At 40.3% G+C, this 22,462-nt stretch overlaps 1 pseudogene; it reads left to right on the forward strand.

Moving 5' to 3' along the window:
• Positions 1 to 3,982: 3,982 nt before the first annotated feature.
• On the forward strand, positions 3,983 to 7,591 carry LOC138046294 (uncharacterized; annotated as a pseudogene).
• Positions 7,592 to 22,462: the final 14,871 nt, after the last annotated feature.

Here is a 22,462-nt window from a genome sequence, read left to right on the forward strand (position 1 = left end):
GGTGATCATGAAGTCAAATGGAAGAGGTATGACTACATCCCCACTGGAAAGCTAAGTGCTGATGGAAAGGAGATAAAGAAAATAACCCTTGTGGAGAAGTGCACTGCACCAAAGGAACTCTTTGACTATTTTCTTCAGCTCCTTGGACAGTTCCCTTATCATTCCTTCCTTGCCAAGTGGCAACGGGAACAACTGGATTCTCTTCTTGAAAGTCTTCCGACAGATCAAGCGGTATGCATCCATGATTATTCCGAGGGTTATGCCTGTCGATTCCAAGATGAAATCCAGTCACAATACTTTGACGTCAATAAAGTAAGCCTGCATGTAACTATTCTTTACAGGCATTCAAATGAGGAGGTGGATGGTCTTCAGAGCACAGAAGAGGAGCCAGTAATATGCAAAGAGCATTTGTTTGTGATCTCTGATGATGTCACACGAGATCATGACTCTGTCCTTCACATCCAGAAGTTGATTTAAAAGCATTTACAAGAATCCAGATGCACTATCAAAAAAATGCATGAATTCACAGATGGTTGCGCAGGACAGTATAAGAGCTGACACTGCTATGGTGACCTCTCGTGTTCCCTAGCAACGCTTGTATATACAGTACAGAGAAACTACTTTGCCACATCTCATGCGAAGGGAGAACAGGATGTGGCTGGCTCGCATGACAAGCAGAAGGCAACATCAGCAGTTCTTTCCAGGAAAGCCACACTCTCAAATGCCAAAGAGCTTTGTGACTTTCTGAGAGAGAACTTTTCAGAACCAGCCACATCATCTTTTCCCTCCCGGCAGAAGTCAGTACAGTTAAAGCGGCGGATTTTCTTTTATTTGCCTTCGTCTGGGGAGCTGGCTGTTGCTCGCAACCGAGAAGGAGGGAGATTCTGCACAGTTAAAGGCATCCGGCAGATACACTCTGTGAGGACCTGCAGTGAACAGCTGAAGGTTTTCACAAGGGAAAGATCGTGTTACTGCTATGATTGTTTAGTTGAGTCTTACGACAGATGCGAAAACAAGCAATGGGTGGGCAACTGGAAAGAAATCAAATTGTCAAGGGAGCCAAATGGTACCAGAACGGGAACTGAAGAAGTAGCCAGACATGAAGAGTCTGTTCAACTTGCTGACTTGGCAACAAAAGACAGCATCGTGGCTGTGGAAGCTGAAGATGATGCCCACTATGATTATTATCTTCTAAAAGTGACAAGCAATGGTGTTACTTCCTTAACAGAGAACTTTACAGATGCTTATGGCAGCAATTATTTTGAGGGACAGAATGTTCTACTAGGAAATTTCTTTTTAAGAGAGAACATAATAGATCGAACATATAAATTTAATGACAACACAGCTGCTGTCTTTCCGGGAACCATTCGATATATCTGTGGAACACTACTGTCAAAGAGAAGGAGAGGAAAATCAATATATGAAGTTCCTTTGGATGAACATGAAAAAATAAACTTTCATCTCTGTGATTGAATTTTGTAAATAACAATTCCGTTATTATTTTTACTCAAAATTTCCTATAAATACAGTGTAAATAGAGAATTTTTTAAAAAAAAGGAGGGCTGCAATGCATTGTGGGTCAAGCAAAAAAATGGTTTCAATGGGTCTGCGTTGAGCAAAATGACATGTTTTTGTAACAACGTGTTTCCTTGCTTTTTCTGACACATATACAGCAAAATGGGGAACTTTGAGAAATGTTACACAAAAGTACATCGGAACTGTGCTACTGATCTGATAGCCTGAATTTTTCACCATCACTAGCTGGCAAATTAAGCTGCCTTACTCCAACTCAGCTCATGGATTTGATTATGGAAGGTCTACTACTGTTGGGACCAAATGTGAACTTGATGCAGCTTTTGTTAAGGGTTTTCAATGAAGTAAAAGACCTAACCACTCTAAGCATAGTTGAACAGCTGTACTCATGGCTTGCATCAAAGAAAGGTCTTACATCAAATGTACCTGGCTTTGTTCAGTTATCATTAGCAGCGATGAAGAGGCTTGAGATCAATAACAAAATCAACTTGGTTATTAAATTTTGTCAGATGCTAGCTAATGATCGCCCAGACAAGTCTGGACCTCTCATCCCACTCAACAGAATGCCGTTTGGGCTCATGCAGTATTGCATTGACTTTTTCACTTGCACCAATGTTATGCAAGTAAGTTACCTTGATATGTACAGATGTTACAAAGTGTTGTCAGGCCTGACACGACTCCTTTGGGTTTCATGATGCTGTTTTAGTTATGTAGTTTTTGTTGTAAGAGTATATTTATAAAGACCTGCCTCTTTTGTAAGGGATAATGGGTAGTTCTCAATAAATCTCTTGAAGCAGGGGTTGTTTCTAGATGATATGACATTTGCTGAGCATTACATTCTTCTTGAAATTTGGCACTGATGGGTTGTATTGTGTGACAAAAGCCCATATGTTTTTTGCACCTTTTTTGTTTTCCTGTAGCATGCATTTTCGCCAAGTAAAATTGACTTATGTAAGGATCTTTTCGACTTAGTTGTTTGGGTAGCCTCATTCACGTAATCACGACATGAAATTAATAATTGTTCTTTTCTTCAAAGAGTGTTCCTGAAGAATTTGTTGTTAGAAGTATAAGGCCTTCCCCTTTAATAAAGCCTTTTACCTCATCCCAGAGAATGACCAGGGCGTGTGTGTACTGAAAAGTTTCAGTTTGTTTAAAATGTGTACCAGAGTCTAAGACAGACTCCTTGTGGAATCTAAATACTTTACTGTCTGGGTAGTTTATTTCTTTCTGAGATATTTTAGCGGTGAATTTAATGGTAGGATGATGCCTGTTTGCTTGTAACATGAAGCACTCTAACTCTTCTTTCGTTGCGTCCCACAAGGAAAAGACATCAGCAATGCATTTTCCTCATACATTGATATGTTGCACCTTGTTGGTGTTGGATGTAAATCAACTTAGGTGTTAATTTTAATTGTTTGTTGAAATGCCATACTGGCTGTATTGAAAAAATTGTAAATTTAAATCTTATTTGTAGTGCTCATACACTTAACTATACAAGCACTAAGCTTAGCTAGTTTACAGGCATGCCACTGAAAGGACTGTATGTTAGTTGGCTAGACCTTCACCCCTGCACAACTGAACATGGATAGCCGAGTTAAAAATGCTTTGATAAGGCACCTCATATTTAGTGACAATGATACATTAATTGTCATTTGTTAAGATTTAAACCCAAGGTAATACTTTTCCTTTACTGACTAGATTAAAGAACCATAGGATTTCAAAATGTGGCATGAGACGATGCTTACCGAGTTTCCAGAGAGATTCCAGAGACTTTCGGCAGGCCCTACGTGGAGTGGCTTGGATCCACAAGACATAAGAGATCCCATGAAGGTAAAATAAAACAATTTGTAATTAGTTATGGATTTGTACAGTTTGAATGAGTTTTGTTCATTTCTTGATCTGTGACATAATATCAAATATCCAGTTTCCCTTATTGGCTAAACAGCATGTCATGTGAACTTGTCTTTAAGGCATGCGTCAATGTACCTTGCACCAGCAAAACCACCCAACAAAGAAAGAACCAAAAGTCACTGTTTACCTCAAGTACAGAGGTGCAGGTAATGCATTATTATGCCTAATACATGGTGTCCACTCAAACAGACACCTCTTCTATTCTAGATGCAGTATACCAAATCAGCACCTTAAGTAAAAGATTAACTTAATAATATTATTACCTTTCGTGTTTGTTTCAAGGTATCCTATATTCAGATTATTCAGTTGTTGTAAGATTATTGCTTTTTTTCCCAGTTTAGCTTCACTTATTTGTCCATTGTTCTAAGTATTTCTAATAAAGAGATTGTAAAATAAAAGCGAGTAAGGTCAGTAGCCTTATTAGAGTTGTATGTATTTGTTTATTTCATAGCTGGTGGCATTTGATGAACTCAAAGAGGCTAATCCCAGTGGGCGGTTCTGGTTAAAATTAGATGCCACAGACATCAAGGAAGCATTAATGGAATCCATGAAAGGTGTATGGAATGTTGATGTAGATCTTGGTGATGGAAAATTAAAGGAGCTGAGGAAGGAGTATGACGATAGAGTTCATCAGGTGGGCAGTTTGGCAGGCCTTGAGAGTTTTGCAGAGCTTGAAACAGGGTTGAGACAGTGGATTGATGAGTTGGACGGGGATGCGGAGTTCTTAGAGAGTGGTTTCAAGGAAGCTGTTGAGGAGTATAGGAAGAAGTTCACAAATCCATCAACTGCGCAGGAAACTCTTAAAAATTTAAATTGGAATGTGGTTGAATTTCAGACACTTCTGCAACAAGCGCAACTCTTGAACCAAGTCTATGAAGCAGAATTGAGTCTACTTAATCCTGTTGTGGTTAGACCAGCCGATGTAAGGGTTGTCAAGACATCTCTCAGGGGCATGGCTGGTGATGCAAAAAGCTACCTTCAGAACCTATTCAAGAAAAGAGAACAGCCGCCACTCATGTCTTGGTATTAATGCTTTCATCCCCTACAAAAGCCAGCGGGACCAGTATGTTCGTGACTTCACAAGAGAAGTGAAGAAACACATGACAGAGAGAGGACTGTCCATTGTGGGTAAGTGGCCCTGATGTAACACACACTCCCTCTCCCTCTCCCTCTGTCTCTCTCACTTTTCCTTTGTGACTCTTTGTGGGTTTATTCATGATTGGCGAACTGTAAAACTTTGTAAAGACCACTTTGTTTTCAATTTCTCGTGCCTGGTTTGTCAGACAATGTATCCCTGGAAATATCTTTTGCAGGCACTAATACATATGGCGAGTTTTGCTCCCTAGGATCCCGTGTTGAAACAAGGGCTATCCACCTTTGATAGCTCATCCATGATGCTAAAGATAGTGTCAGGAGAAAAAGCAGGGAAACTTTGCCGAAAATGCTGCTTGTAATTTCCATTATGCAGGGCTTTCAGTGGTGTTCCAATTAGGTACTGTAACTGCTATAGCACAGTACCTGTAGGAGATAAAGATTAGCACCGATAATGTAATATCAGTGCACTGACTGTATGACTTATATAGCTGGCTGTTCACATCAGGATACCCATCAGGCTGATTTGTCCTCACAATTTTTTTTATATAGCTGCTCCAGATGGTAGACCAATTGTCAAAATGCCAAACAGTGATATTCCTGTTTCAGCCATCCTTGAACTGAATCAGATACTGGCCAGCGGTCTAAGCCTGGAGGATGCCATTTCCAACCTTAGGGGCAGTCTAGTACCACCTGGATGCACCCCATATCCCTTCCGGAGTAACAAAACTAAGTCTCTTCTTGACAAGCTCCGCTGAATTGTGGCTACGTACACTTTCCGCAAGAGGGTTGACAAGCTCAAGCTACAAGGTGTAGATTTCACATCTCACCTTTATGTCCCAGAAGAAGATCCTGTCACGGATCTGGTACACCATTAAAAAGTTGACCACAACCACCTTCTTAAAAGGATCGCACAGCATTTAAGGAATGGAGGCTACAGTGCTCTCAACTATAAATCATGTTCTGACGTTCTGGCTGATCCCTTGAGTGGGCTGACACATGCTGCTCTGGTTGGTAAGCGAAAGCAAAGTGTGAAGGATGCAGAGAGGCTCTTGTCATACCATGTGGTAAATTCTCTTGAAAGGCTTGGTTATAACTTTGCAGCTTCTTATGTACGTACCATTGCACAGTGGCATGAGGCTTCAGATGGCAGAGGCTTGAGCCAACTGCAGAGGTCTCATTATAACTACCAGATGCTAAACTTCTTTCGAAATGATTGGATGCCTTGGCATAGTGAGAATTACGATTTCTCCACCATTGACATTAACAGGTATTTTGAGAGTTTGGTAGAGAATTCTAAGAAAAGCTGAACAATAACAATAACAGAAATCTGATGACACGCAAGCATTTCTGTCATTCCTTATTACACCCTTAGGTTTGCATTTTAAAACCAGCTGGGCAATGGCCTCTTATGGTGAACAAACGTGTCATTCAGTAATGCACTCATACATTTGTATTTAACAAGGAAGTGAACTAAAAGTGATTGGGATGAGATTGCATTTACATTTATTATATATTTATATATTTGTATTACATGCATATGGCTCTTTCTTGCAAGTACTAGCACCTACCAAATTTATGAATTTGTTTGGCTGAAATCGATATTGAAAGCTCCCAGATTTCGTTCAAGATTCTCCCAAACAGACCTCCTGCTCGGTTAATAAGAGCTAAATATAACTTAACGATTTTGCAAAAACATGCCCACTAAGATTTCGCCTGGATCCTAGCAGAGCACAGATCTGGGGTAAGGCAGGAAGGGGGGGGCAGGCATGGAACATGTCCCAGGCACTGACCTACCTGCTGGTGGTTTGCTGGGGACCTGCTGTCGAAAGCAGGGTGTAGGGGAGGTTATCTTGCACTGCCACCCCCACTTAGATAGCCTTAATTGAGTTTTCAGTGTTAAATTGCCTTGATATTGACTGTGCTCCTTAGTATTTTACTCAGTTGTTGACCTTGTTTGAGAGCTTTATGATGAGATGGCACCTAACTGGAGTGGTCCATGCCACGTGCATGCATGACGGACCAATCCCCTGGCCAGGGGGGGTGGTCAGAGAACTTCTGGCCCATGGGACTGTCTTTGAGTCAACGCAGGCATGTTTTTCACGAATACGGTCAGATATAATTTTGTGGCTGCACTATATAAGCTCTGTACATGTATGTTTCAAGGAATTAGTGATGTATTATTGATGGACAATATACTTAAAAAGTGTACAGCTGACTTAATATGGTGTTCTTTACTAGGGCTGTTGCTGGTATAAGAGGATTCTCAAGGGAGACTGTCGTAGAAGTGACAACACATATTGAGAGCCAGGAGCTGAGGCGCATTGAGAACCAGGAGATTGGGTATGAGGAACATCCTCCTGCTGCTGAGACAGACGACCTGGAGTCTTACTTCTGTGTCACCCATCGAGACCTTGGTCCAATTTTCACGTTGAAAATGTTCAAGACCTACTGGCCAAAGAGTGTGAGGTAAGAGCATTCATAGCGTTCCCTTTAATGTCATTAACAGTGTTACTGAAGGTGAGGGTACGGAAACTTTCGCATCAATGATAATTATACCTGTTCTCCTGATGTATGTTGGCCTACAAGCACTGCACCCATGGTGTGAAAAAAGACAACTTTCTCTCATCACACTTGCACGGCAGGCAACTTTCATGAACATACAAATTTTTTCCTTTGATAAAAATCCAAAAGCTAAAACATAAATATTTTTTGCTATTCATGGGGTGTATGATCTTATTTGGTACATTGCTTATTTTTTAATTTCAGGAAATTTTGCAACAGGATGGACACAGATTTACCTTTCTATTATTGGACTTTAAATGAACGTTATTCTGAAGAGGTCTATCCCTCATTTGACAAGAGGGCAGAGTTTGATGAAGATGGAGGTGATGATGCACGCAACCACCCACTGCGTCTACACAGACTGCGCATCAATCAGAGAAAAGACAGCTCCATCTTTGTAGTTGGAAGGACCCATTTCCCTGCTCGACATGGGCAGACCATTCGTCAGTCATTTCACAGGCCAGGAAATTACCTTGCTCCACCCCCGTGAAGTGGCTTTTTTTTAATCCAATGCTTTATTTTCATATTTATTTCGTTTGTTTTTTGTTTTCCTTTGCGAGAAAAGTTTTCCATGATTAGATATGCAGTGCTGGAAATAACAGTGGGTCATCGGACATTATCCGACTAGATTTTGAAACCGTCTGGCCAATTTCACATTATGATCGGACACGATGACCGAATGTGTCACCAGCACATCTTGAGTCTTCTTCAAGGTGTTGTCAGTCAATAAATTATTTCCGGTCCAATTTGTCAGATGTCCGACCAAAAGGAAGATTTGAAAGGACATATGTCCTCTGAATAAAGAAAAATTATTTCCAGCACTGGGTATGTAAAACAAAGGAAAATCACACAAAGAATAAATTAAAACCACAACATAGATATTTGGTATGCAGAGGAGGAATTGTGTTCAAAGAAATATTTTTTGTGGGGTGGTAAAAGTAGTATAATACTCAGCGACAAAATGTAAGTATGAAGCAGATGAAATGAAAAGTATTTACTCTTGAGTAAAATAAGCATGAATGCTTTATTTTGACTTAGACATGTCCATTGTGCTGTGACAAAGGTTGGAATGAAATTAGTTTTATTTAAGCTTGCAATTTATATATTTATACCCAGTCTTCAAGTATCTGTTGCTTGTGGGAGACTTTTCTTGTATTTGTAATATCTTGTATATGTAATATTTTATTTGTAATATTTAATGCAAACAAGGAATTTGTAATGTGATTTCCTGTCCTCACTTTGTTGTATTGCATGATTTAACCTGGAAAGGTAGTCTAACCTAACCCTAAACCAGACAGGAATGGGCAAGGTTTTTTTTTCTGCATTTAATCTGCATGTGAGGGATTGTGCAGGTTAATCACATTTAGGCTTATAATTGTCTGGACTGTACATCCACTTGATGACTACAGTACTGTGCAAAAGTAATGAGAGCGAATTTCGACGAATTTCGTCTATTGTTCTTGCGAATTTTCGACGATTTGTCGGCGAAATTTCGCAAGGTATTTCGCGTCGCTTAATGTGATATTTCGAAGAAAATGTGGCGAAATGATGCAAATTCTTTTGACATTTCGAAGTAACGAACTTTCCTTGCTGCGAACTCTTTCGAAATTTCGAAGTAACAAACTTTTCTTGCTTTCGAAATTTTGCATTTTCGCATTTTCGAAGCAGTGAACTGTCGTTAAAAATACACTGTACATTATAATTGCAGTAATACATAACTCGGAACCAAACGCGCTTTGTTGATTTATTTACACCACGACTGAAGAGCGTTTCAAAAATGAGCTAGAGAGATTTAACCCGCACTCTGCTTCAGTAGAGTAACTACCCGTTTGTTTTTAGACAAGACAACCCTTCAAGGACTGAATCGTAATGACAACTAGACCCTCCGTGAGGGTACATTGGGTTGCCTGTGGTAAGTGCAGCGTTCCAGGCAATTTTTTTCAAGTTGGGCTTTGTAGATGATATAATGCGCGCTCTGATTGGCTAATTGTGACTGGCCCATGGGCCGATTATGGGTTTGCAAAAACAAAGCAAAAGGTAATTTAAAAAACCATATAATAAACTACTCACTAACCGAGCTATTGTAGCTCGAGCCGTACAGGGGAATATTGGCCCTGGGTCGTTTTTGTACGGACCGAGCGAGGTCCATACTGCCACGACCTCGGGCCAATATTTCCCTGGCAGTACGGCCCTCGTGCTCGGTTAGTAAGGAGTTATTAATGGGTCACCCAGAAGTCATACCAGCAGAGGCCCTTTGGCTCACAGGTCCTCACATGTTCGTACGACGAAACAGATCCTTTTCTGAGGTTAAAAACCTGGCTACCAGCCTAACTCTTTTTCCTACTTTCCCAACCGCGAGAAAACCGCGGTAAATCAGCCATCGCCAAAATATGTTTTTTTTTCTCAAAAAATATTTAAAGTTAGGGGGGAAAAATATATCATTTTAAAGCTAAGAAAATAAGCTTTCCACCAGCATATAACTTATTTACAGACAACTGAAACATTTTACAAAAGCGAAAGTTGAACGAAAAAATTTAAGAAAAATAACAGTAAAATATGTTTTCCAGGCAAAATTTGGTCATTTTAGCGTTGATTACGAGTTTTTGGATGCAAAACTAATATTTTCTGCAATTTATCTGCTTTCTTGGACATAAATTCGACCGAAAACTGATGAGGCAGGAATATTTTTAGATTTTTAGGAATAACAGATAACGTGGATTCAATGCATAATGTGATAATGCGATAAAAGTGTCAAATTTGCGACCCATTGCTAACGGCAACGGAAGTGATCGCATTACGAATAATTAACCTCTGCTGCCAAAAACCACCCAAATAACCGGTCAGTGTAAAATGCAGACTGCAGACTGAGGGTAAAATGCAGACTGCAGACTGCGGGTTAATAAAATAATAATGAAAAAAGAGTTATAAGAGTGTTAGTAGCCGTTTGTACTTTCACACTGAAACCCCAACACAGCTCCCACCGCTTTGGTTGCCCCACCGCATGTTTTAAATCCAGATTTTCATCGAACTCTGTAAGGATTGAAGCTGTTTGAATCCTTGTTGTTGTTGGAAAAAGGATAGTTTCGTTAAGTGAGTTGCTTTTAGGCAAAGAAGTCAACTGTCCATTTTGCTGCACTGAACAAAGTAATCGAGTAATTACCCAATAACTCAATTTATTTTGACACACATGGCTACAATACCAATTAACAAAGACAGAGATAACGTGGATTTTGCAACCATTTAACGTTTCAATTCAGTCGGCTTAAGCCAGTATGACTGAGGTGTAAAAATTTCTTATTAGGATCCTTTCATTCGCTTTCGTGTACGTTATGTTTATCCTTTAGTTCACAAGTTCATTTGTTTTGCATCTGGAAGATGTAATTTTCAATTATAACCTCTCCATAGGGGTTGTCACGCATAGCTTAACCAATGAAATCCCCACGTCCTAATTGCTCGGAATACATGAAATTCTTTGTGCATTTCGTTGCACCGAAAAAAGGCAACCGAGATTATTCAGGTATTCAAAGTAATAATTGTTGGTTTTTCGATCGATTTCCCTCGATGTACCGGTGTGACAAATAATTTGGAACATTGCAATGCATCTGGAAGTGCAAAAACAAAGCTCAGATGATTTCAACGCGTACGATCGCATCCCCAAAAGGTGCAGGGACCTGTAGTCATGATAGTGTGAGTTGTTGACAGATGTAAAACAGGATTGTCTTTCAAACAATCTTTATTTTATCCTTATGACTCGTTTTTTTATTATTAATATTTATTTTACCCTCAGTCTGCATTTTACCCCCGGTCTGCAGTCTGCGTTTTACACTGACCCCCCAAATAACCGATTTTTCGACGGAAAATTCATCCCAGAGGATAAAACTATTCACTGGACATGTAATAAAGGTAAATATGTTCGAGCGAGAGCGAAAACAAGCGAATATTTTGACTGAAAACACAATAATGTGAGATCAAAGGAACGTGGTGAAGACACGCAATTGCGTCATCGCTTCGACAATAGAGCGGTTTTCAATTGAGTGTCGAAAGTAATTAGTTAATTACTTTGGTTTATAATTACTTCAGTCAGTGATTGGTTCAAAGTTCTCGCGCCACTTTTTCAACCAATCAGAAGTGAAACCAAAACCAATTGTGGCTCGCGCGTGCACATTTTCCCGCGCTTTGTGTCGGCTACGTCTAATTACTTCGAATTTTGATTGGTTTACTGGATTGTCTCCGTCCTTTTTGATTGGCCAAAGTAATTACTTTGGTTTTGGTTTTACGACACTCATTCGAAAACCGCTCTAATCTTACCTTTTCAGCGATTTTAACGCTTTAAATTCCATTCAATCCACCTGGTCTAGTCTTTGAATTCAATATTATCGCTGCCCTGTGAATCTTCATTCTTCTACACAACAGCACACTTGGTAAAAGACGGCTCGACGGGTGACAGATTGTTGTTGATGTTGTCGCCTGTCTTGTTCAGTATCCAATTGATTTGCCATTATTGAGCTTCATAAGGGTATATTTTGTTCAAAGATCCACTAAAACGCCATTCACGCTACATGACTTTCGATGCCATTGCCGGTTAAGTTAATCGTTATAATGTGTCCACCAGAGAAATCTACGCATTTCCCACTACCCTCTCGATCCTAAGAAAATACGCGCAGCAGGGCTCTATGCACAAAGACACCACTTAGCAGGGGAGTGACAGGCAAGACTTTTACCGACATGGAAAACAAAATAAATAAAACGGAGAAATCTACCCATTTTCCAACTGGATTGCCATACGGCAACCCAGTAACAAGCAGGATTGTAAAACTCCATGATTTGGATTACACATGCATATTTCTGGTTGAAATCTAACTCCGATTGAAGGTCAAGCTTGCAATGTTTTGATCCTCTTCATAGATAAAAAGCGCTTTGACTTGTATACCAGTAGTTCGAAAATGTGAATGATTTCAGAGAAACATAGAATCGGTTCAACCATTCACCAACGTCAAAAAATTATGACAAATGTCTATTATTTGCTGCAGGCTGTAAAACTAGTGTCGTCACGCGTCATCTTCTACTTCAGATGGGTGAATCTGCAATTCAGTCAAAATATTGCACATTAAGTCTCCAACAATTTTTTTAAACAGGCAGGAAATTGATTGTTATATTACGATATTCTTACCTGGAATTCGACACTTCATATAACCTCTATAACGCAAGGTGAGACCACATCTTTTACTTTATCAAGCACTCGCTTGCACTCGGGGAAAACAAACATGTGCCGTTCCGACAGAGATCCAGGGAAACTCGCGTGCCCAAACAAACATTTTAACTTCAGAAAAGGTAAGTTAGGTATCGTGAGTTCAGAAACATACCTGGGATCGATGCAATACAGGTACAATAACCTAGATTTCCGAAACATCACCGCTTGCCATACATTCTCCTCAATGATGTCCATCTCGAAATGATAGCATCACGTGACCTCTGAGGGTTGATAATATAGTTGGAAGCAATGCATTCTGGGATATATGATTCATCCTCCTTTTATTCTCACCATCAGAAGAAGAATTCCAAGCAGCAACAGAATCTGTATTAACTGATAAGGTTACTGCAAAATATCACAATTACCAAGAGTATGTAAAAAGATCTTTAAAACGACAGCAACAGTGGACCCTTTTCCATCTAAAAAATCTAATCACCAGAGGAAATAACACTGACAATTACACTGAGTCCATGATCAACATATTCAAGAGTGTGATTTTACAACGAATGAGGGCCTACAATTTGATTGAACTCTTCAAGTTTATCACATAAGACCTTGAAATGTACTTTCAAAGGAAACCGCTTGCCCTTGCATTTGGAAAAACACAAAATCTATGCCTGGCTCCTAGGTGTTTTGGTGCATCAGCATCTACAGTCCACCTTGACACTATCAAACAAAGTACTTCTGACTGTTGCAAATTCTTTGTTCCAAGCAGAACTGCTTCAGAGGTAAGCTATGAAGTAGATTGCAGAACTGGAATATGTACCTGCCCTATGGGAAGCAATGGCAATCCCTGTGCCCATCAAGCAGCAGTGGCACTAAAATATGGTATTGCTGGTATCAACTTTATTCCCCAGAGACCAGAAGAAAGATTCAGCCTTGCAAAACTTGCCATTGGAAATCACAAAGAACTTCAATTAGAAAAATTTGTTCATCTCCATCAAAAGAATCCTGCAGAAATGGAAATTGACAGTGATGACCAGTGTGTTCCTTTAGATGTCAATTCTCTTTGTGAAACACGAGACGAGCCTCAATGCAGCATCCACTCACCTGAAAAGGACTCCAAGAGTGATGATGAGTTTGAATTACAGAAAATACTAAGACTTCACCGACAAGTAAGCGATGACATCGAACTGAAGCTTAGGACAACTGATAAGAATTTTCAGGCATGCTATCAGAAATATTTGGAAATTTACAGAAACATCATTTCCAAATCAAGAGGACAAGCACCAGTCGCAGCCCTTGCAACAGCTTTTGTGAACTTTGGAAAGGATCACAATGGGCTTACACTGCCCATTCTACACAACAGCAGGGCCAAAATTAGAGTACAACCAACTTCAATATCAAGACGCAAGTCAAAGATAAAAACATCATCAGTACAAACAGCTGGTCGCAAGCCATCTTTGAAACCAAGAGTGGATGGACAGGAGAATAATGAAAAACAACAACTAAAATTACGAAAGACTTCTTCTAATACAAAGCGCCGGCGTAATCTGGCCCAAAATGTGAAGTACTCGTTAGTAATATGATACTGTTAGGAGAAATTAGATGCTGATGACAATCGTTCAAAAAATATATAAAATTTGTACAAGCTAAAGAGGGCCAACAGCTTGCTTTAATTAGAAAATTAAACACTTTGCTCATAAGAAAACGTTCAAATTTACAACATTAATAAATGAAGTTAGCCTCTTTCCACTAGTTACTGATTAGAAAATTAATTCCCCACCTTCAAATTTAAAGTGGTCCCAAATTATCTCTCGCCGTGTTGCGAACATATTTTGGGACTACTTTTCTGTCGCCACATTCTTCGCGTTTGTAGCCACAAAACAATGTCTACTGCTCTTGAAACACTTGCTTTATGCCACGTTTCACACTTTGAAGTGCAAGATAATGCGGATTCAAAGCAGCAGAGAGATATTCTTGTCCTCGAGGAATGCACAAACAGCGCATTTTGTCAGTTAACCTTACTAGGACCCAAGTCACGTCCATGACAAAAGGAGGCGGTTGCTAAGCTCAGTCCAAAAAGTGGTCCAAAAAAAATTCTGCAAATAGTGGAGCAGATATGTGCAGATTTTTAGGCGAATTGCTCACTTCCTGTTAAAAAGCACCACTTTTTCAGTAGTTCAAGTATTCACCATGACTAACAATTTGTGATATGGAGACATCGCCTATTTTCATGTTTTGGTGCACATAAGAGCAATTTTCAAATGGCCACCATTTTGACCGGAAGTGAAAATGCACATCAGCATATATACATTATACATGCTATAAACAGGTGTCAGATGGGCCAACATGACAATTGTATGTTAGTAACTCTTATTTCACCACGAAAAAGTAGTTAATATGCAAAATAGGGCTTCTACAAAGAAACCGGAAGTGAATGTCAATTGAACCTGAAGTGGCCGTTCAAAGCCTTGATGTTAATACTAAAATTCATAAAACGAAGCCTTGATCAGTTCTGTCTCCCTGGTTCTAAAAAATGTGATATTTTGAAGACGGAAATCCCTTTTATTGCTAGCTATTTGGAAAATGTGATATACCCAGAATGCTTTGCGGTCAAACTAATTTGCATATCAGTTCAGCCATTTTGTTTTGGGTGACTGTGCTTAGTTTTTGAACCCGAAAAAAGTTAGGAGAGGTTTTGCTTTTACAACATTTAAGTTCTTTTTCATGTTTACACTCAATAATGATGGGATGAATGCAGAAAAGACATGCTTGAATGCCTGGAGAAAGATCAATATTTCGTCTCTGCACGAACTGAAAGTATTCGAAAAGGAGAAATGAGTTCTTCGGTTTATGTAACAGAACTCTGTCATTCTAAATTTATTTTAATTGCAATTAATCCAAGGATGCAAAAAGATAAAAGATAAAAGAACGTATCTGTGCTACACGAAACAAACAACTGGCAAATGTAAGTATAACACTGTTATGTGAAGTCATAAAACGACCTTCCTCCAAAAAGTACGCAGTCTAATATTCGAATGAGATTTTTATTATAATTATTGTGCGCTTAAACATGACCCACGACTGTGATCTTATCATTTTTCTATTTCACTGGTTCCTTATGCAAGTCGTTTTTTTCCTTTTTACTATTCTTTCAAAGCTAAAGAAAATTTATACGCTTGTTAATTTCATGTTGACAGCTCAGATGGATAACCCAGGCAGTGCTGACAAAACGGATTGGAAATTGTGTGTTATCTGCCAGCAATCGATTAAGGAAAAGCTGCGATGCCCTGCACAATCCAAACGGCAGGAAAAACAAGCCGGTTATAAGACACTCGGAGAACAATTCCACTCAACTAAAACAAGCTCAGAAAAGACAATCTGAAGCCCAAGAACATCTTGGAGCAGGTGGGAAATTTACCCGATCAAATGCTGCTTGTTATACGAAAGATTCCCCAGCATCTTGTTTTATATGCGAATCTGAAAAAGGCCCATTTTACGAAGTCTCAACTATGGAATTGGATGCTCGAGTTCGAGAATGCGCTACTTAATGATGAGAAGCTTTTAGCTAAACTTGGTGGGGGAGATCTTATCGCACTAGAGGCACGTTATCATGGAACGTGCTTACCAACGCTTTATAGAAGAGCTGAGTACGCAAGACAAGAAAACATCCCAGAGGAGGAGAAGCCTCAACAGCTAGAAGGGATTGCCATGGCAGAAGTAGTTACATTTATTGAAGAATCTTGAAAGACTGGAGCCGAATTTCCCACCTTCAGGTTAGCAGACCTTGCCAAGATTTACACCTCTGCCCTGGAACAGCTTGGTATGAAGACGACTGCAAAGTTAAACACTTATCATCTTAAAGAATGGATTGTTCACCAAGTTCCTAGCCTGGAATATTTCAACAAGGGGCGTGATGTTTACTTGGTATTTCGTGAGGACGTAGGAAACGTGCTTCAAAAGAGACAGAAAGAAGATCTGGACGACGAAGGACTGCACTTAGCGAAGGCAGCGGCAATAATTCGAAAAGACATACTAGGCAATAACTACTCGTTTAACAGACCGTTTGATGAGAACTGTCAGGTTAGGTTCGTTCCCCAGTCCTTGCTTTCTTTTCTAAAAATGATTTTACTTGGACAAAACATCAACGACCAAGCAGAGAGTGTTTCGAAGGGTCAGGCAGCTCTTACGATTGCACAGTTAGTCCAATTCAACACTTACGTATGTCGTTGAGAGGGGGAAGTCAAACAGAAACGCCGAAACAAATCTCGAGAATCCCTGCTCCCAATTTACATCGGGTTATCTATACATGCAAAGACATGTAGTCGCGATCTAGTTGAGACTATACAACCTTGGAATTTCCGTTTCATATGACAGGGTCTTAAGTATATCGACACAGCTTGGAAATGAGGTTTGTCGCCGATACCATGAAGACAAAGCAGTGTGTCCACCGAATCTTCGTCTTGGTTTATTACCACAGCAGCAGTGGACAATATAGATCACAACCCTAGCTCTACCACTGTGAAGGATTCATTCCATGGCACTGGAATTTCATTCTTCCAGCACTCATCTGCTCACAATCCTGGTACTGCGCAAGAACGGATCAACATTAGTGACAGCAGGGACAAGACCGTCATAAATGAACTTCTATCTACCTATACTGACGTCGCCCCGGTAGAAGCATCTCAAGCATCTCAACTCAAATCAGATGAAACCAACTTCCGTCGCACTATAGTAGACGAATATTCTTGGCTTGATCAAGCAAGTACGTTAGTGACAGGCCAAGAAACAGATAAAAACACCCCTGTATCTTGGGCGGCTTTTCACTCGCACCAACCGTCATGTGCCTCTCCTTCGTCTGTCGCAATCTCTGCGCTACTGCCCCTTTTCCCTTATCAAGCCAAATCTATTACAATGATAAGGCATGCGATGGCGGTTATAAAGCTCTCCATAGAGCAACTGAACCCTGGGAAAGTTCCAGTTATTGCCTTTGACCAACTGTTATTTGCAGTGGCTAAAGAAATCCAGTGGCGGTGGCCAAGTGACTACGGAGAGAGTAAGTTTGTAATAGTCTTTGGGGGTCTTCATATTGAGATGGCGTTCCTGAAAGTTATCGGAGATTGGCTCGAGGGGAGTGGTTGGACAGTTGCTTTGGCAGACGCAACTGTAGCAACTCCAGGAACAGCAGAGTCTTTTCTTAAGGCAACAAGTGTTACACAGACTCGAAGGGCGCACCAAGTAACAGCATGCTCCTTATATCTTCTTCTTAAGAGTGCATATCAGAGGTAAATATGTTAACATATGTTAAATTAGTATTAACATACATTTTTCTCGGCAACTCAACTCTGATTTGCTTAAATTTCTTCAAGAATCATTTTGCTAATTCTTGATTGTACACGGGTAATGTACGCGTCGCCAGTGAAAACCTTCAGCGACATATTTTTTGTGTGGCAAAGTTAAATAAAACAGTTATTTAAATCGTTTTTCTTTTATAATATCAGGCATTAAAAAAATTGATATACCCTGTATATCAATATCTCCCTATTACTGTCGCGTGATAATTACCTGCAAGTTGCATTAATGCAAAATTGCAAAATACACTATTATTTGCCGCCGTGGTATAAAATAGTTATACAGTGGTTTCGAGTGGCATACTGTGGAATATCCCACTTGTCACTTGTATTTTCTTAACATACACACCCGCCTCACTTGCCAAAGGCTCGTGTGTATACCAGAAAATACAAGTGACGCGTGGGATATTCCGCAGTATGCCACTCAAAACCATTATATGACTAGTATATATTCCTGTGGGATTTTAGCGTGCGAATCGTCGCATTTGAATGACTTGCTGTTCTAATACTAATTAGTTACTGTTTTGATGTCATAGATATGTAGAGGGTGGAGATGATGACATCCTTTCCTTGGACGAGTGGTGCGCGTGTCAGCGATATTCAGTGCCGCAGTTCCTTTTCTGGTACACTGCCTTCCAGCTAGAACTCCTCCTTGTGTTCCTGAGGTCCCTTTGCCTGGCCAAGTTTGGCATGTATGTGGATGCGGTATACAAGATGCTGCCTTAGTTATTTGCGTTGAACCATACCAACTACGCCCGGTGGCTACCTATCCATGTTCGTGACATGGGCGACCTACAATACTCGTCACAAATCGTTGAAACAGACACCGTTTCTCTCAAATTTTCTAGAAAAATCCTGAGATTTCTACTTCACACTGTTTTCCCACCTCTCCCTCCCCAATGTTGAGCCACGCGTGTTTTGAAGCACTCAGACCCCCGTGATACCCAAATCAACATTGGGGAAGGGGAAACAGACACAAGTGTTTCAAGATTTTTGACGAGTATTGTCTTTGCGTTTGAAGGGCGTGGACGGGTAACGTTAACGTAGGCAGAGTAATTATTGTTGCCTGCAGTGTTTACGTGAGGAGTGTTTTTGTTCTGACTGTTCTAGATGTGAAGTAGGAGTTATATAAAGAAGCTATGTAGACTTTTGAGTATAGCGATTTTAAGGTACTTTTGGGGTAAAACAGTTTAGTGGAATGGCTCTGCCTGTTAGCACATTGCGATGGTGTTTAAAGATATAATCGATAGCGTGACTCGTGCACGTGCGTATTATCTATGTCGGGTTAAAGGCCTATCTGTGCGAACAGTTGCCAGCATGTGCAAAATTTCTGCAGCGAGTGTTTATAGAATTGCACATGAGAAAACGAATAAGAGGCACACTTCTGAGGAGACGTGTAAAAGAGGTCGGAAGAACAGGTTAAGTGACCGCGACAAAAGACGACTGATACGATGCATTACAGTTTTGAGGAAAAGAGAGGGAAACTTTACCTGTAAAGCACTGATGGAGGAAGCCGGAATTCAACAAAAGGACGTATCTGTAAGAACAGTTTCTCGTTTTCTCAATTCACAAAATTACTACTATTTGCAGACTCGCAGAAAGGGGCTCATGACAGCGGAAGACCACAGCAAAAGAGTTAAGTTTGCAAAGTACATGAAAGCCAACTACGGCCAGGAGATTTGGACAGAAGGAATTTCCTTTTATCTGGATGGAACAGGATTTACGTACAAAAGAAATCCACTAGATCAGGCTCGTGCACCAAAAGCTCGTGTCTGGAGAAAGAAATCAGAGGGTTTGGCTCCGGGATGCCTAGCAAAGGGCCGCAAAGAGGGAACTGGGGGCAAAGTACTACGACTGATGGTGGCAATTTCTTACAATAAAGGAGTTATCTGCTGTGAACCATACGAGAAAATGAATGGTCGTTATTTCGCTGCGTTTATAGATAACCATTTTGATCGCCTATTCGCAGCTGCTGACAAAGGATGTAGCCGAACTTTCTTACAAGATGGGGATCCCTCTCAAAATTCGGCATTAGCACGGGCAGCAATGCAACGCACAAACAGTACGTTAATCAAACTGTGTCCAAGATCTCCGGATATGGCGGTCATTGAAAATGTGTTTCCCATGGTGAGTAGGATGTTAAAAAGACAAGCAGTGAAGCAACAACTACGCCGAGAAACATTTGAACAGTTTAAGAATCGTGTTATCAATACATTTTATTCTATATCTGTTGAGACTGTGAACAATTTAATACGCTCTATGCCGAAACGAATTGATATGGTTATTAGAAATAAGGGGAAGCGTATAAAATATTAAAGAAATACCATCATTTGCATTCTGTGGATAACTGCGTGAGATTTCTTCTCGCAAAATGTAAACTTTCAGAGACAAAAATAACTATCGCACTATTCGCCAAAAATAAGGGGGGAAGGGTGGTGTTGCATATTTCAAAACAGAAGGCGGTGAAAATTGCTCCGATGGCCATCAAGACGAGGTTTAGCGATTTTTACATAGCAGAATGATTTTTTGCGGTCATCGTATGAAATTGATTCGCTATTCATAGTGACATGATTTCTCTTGGAGCTCCTGAGAAAGAGTAGTGAAGTACATTGCCTCTTAGTCCTTATCTCAAATAACTACACAAAGGTGTCAAAGGAACACGGAACCTTTTCCTTCTTTTACTATAATCTGAACAGTTTTATGTACAAAAATAAGCTAACTTTGTAGAAAATGACATTATTAAAAGAGATCATTTGTTGTAACGACCTGTCGGGCTTCTTAGCGCTGAAACTCAACGATTCACCACTGTGTTCTAAAGTAAAGTAATTATACTACCATTGACTTTAAGAACTATCGGTTCACCATGGTGAACCGCTACAAATAGCCTTATTGAATAGCTTCATCAAGAAAATTATCCCTAAGGTGTATGTTCCGTGATCTGTTCTATCACTTAAAACACTTGTAAATGCAGTAGCTTTTGTTTTTGGTTCCTAAAAAAGGCAAAGAATTTTCCAAACACCATGGTGAATCGTGTAACACTTAATCCATATGTCAACAAACTCGGCGATATTTACATACGATCATGCGTAATTGAATTGCCTTGTGGGAAAACAAGTCGACTAAAACATTTTCCACACAGGGGGACTGACCTCTGCTGTTCCTCGGGTATTTGATGGAAGAGGTTGAAGACCCGCCACCTTACCTTCATCATCTGAGTCTCCCTGTCATCAACAACACCGCCTCGTACATAACTAAGTTCATCCTTACTGGTACAAAATATGGGTGTATCTCCCTGGAACAGAATATCTTGTCGGTAGTGTGTTTTGGGGGCGGGTAGATGAACACTTTGCCCTTCAAGAAGCATTAAGAAGTCATGCCAGGGAATCATTTGGGCCGACCACCTAAAATCGTTGAGAAAAACTACTTCTGACTGTTCTGCGCCAACCCAAGCAAATGTTGTAGAGGCTGGATTACTGAATGTTTTGTAGATTAGGTTCAAAGGGTTTAGCAAAAATGTTTTCGCACAGTTACAGGGACCTTTCAAGTACAAATTGCGATACTTTCCGCGCCCTTTGTCGAGAAGTATGCGAACAGCTTCTGCAAAGTCATCCCTCACAATAGAGTTCCGCTCTAACACTTCTTTTGCCATTTGCAACCACTGGCCGTCACACCCTGGCTCACACTCTCCTTCCAATTTACTGTACAAAATCTCAATCCTAGTCATTTTACTCCTTTGCAGTGTGCTCTCCGCGTTTTCTAATTCCCAGCCTACAGCAATCGCTTCATCCACTACCCGACTTCCACGATTCGCGATGAACTGCGCCAAGTCAAGTTTCCCCTCACTTTTCTGCTTTTGTGCTAACACCAGCAGCTCTAGCCGAGTTTTTATGCCATTTTTTACGGCTATCTGCGATACATCATAAACCGATAAACTTTGGGAGGACTTTTTACGCTTCCTGCGTCCATTGGCAAGTCGAGTGTGCGTTTCGGTAGCCCTTGAACTATTGGGTGCAGGGGTGTTAGTCAAATCGGGATGATTATCAGACTGTAAGTAACTCTCGTCTTCCTTGGTCGTGTACTGCCACGCTGAATAATAATTGCTATGGTGGGCGCTGAAATTCACTTTCACTCCGTGTCGATCATCAAGATAATTACGTATTTTCAGCCAGCGTCGCCTTGCGTTTAATTTCACTGCCATGTGATAATGAATCCCCCCATCCCTATGCCGTTCTTGGCTACACACCCACTGTACTATCTCACAACGCGTTAATGGGTCTGCATTGTCGAAACTATCCAGCTGAACAAAACTTTCTCGATTAGGAACTATCTCTTCGTCCGCTCGGCTGTATGTGATTAGATAAATACTCCGAACTTGACGTGACCCCAGCGACTCCGATTGCTCAGTAGCATCATCACCTGCTACATTTTCCGTCAGGGTGCTTAAGTCTAACACTTGAATACTTGTCCGTCACAATTTGCCATTTCACTACACGATAATATACAGTCCGCTTTTCTTGAACAGGAAAGACATTTACCAACAGACATGCCCTTATTTATCGCGCTGAGAAAATCTAATTAGCTTCGGTAAATATTATTTCCCCTTTTTAAAAGTTGGAATATATGTCTTCAGAAAGTGAAGTTTCATCAGCGACCTCACATTTTCCCGCATGTCTTAATTACTGTCTGTATGTGTAACACATTGCTTTAAATTCCCTGATTTTTATCTTTTCCTTTTATTTTCAAATATAACTGAACAATAATCCGACATCCTAAATTTCTCTTTCTCATCTGTGCGCGAACCAAGCAGGTATATTCC

The sequence above is a fragment of the Montipora capricornis genome, chromosome 4 (assembly GCF_036669925.1).
Source record: "Montipora capricornis isolate CH-2021 chromosome 4, ASM3666992v2, whole genome shotgun sequence".
NCBI classification, from domain to species: Eukaryota; Metazoa; Cnidaria; class Anthozoa; order Scleractinia; family Acroporidae; genus Montipora; species Montipora capricornis.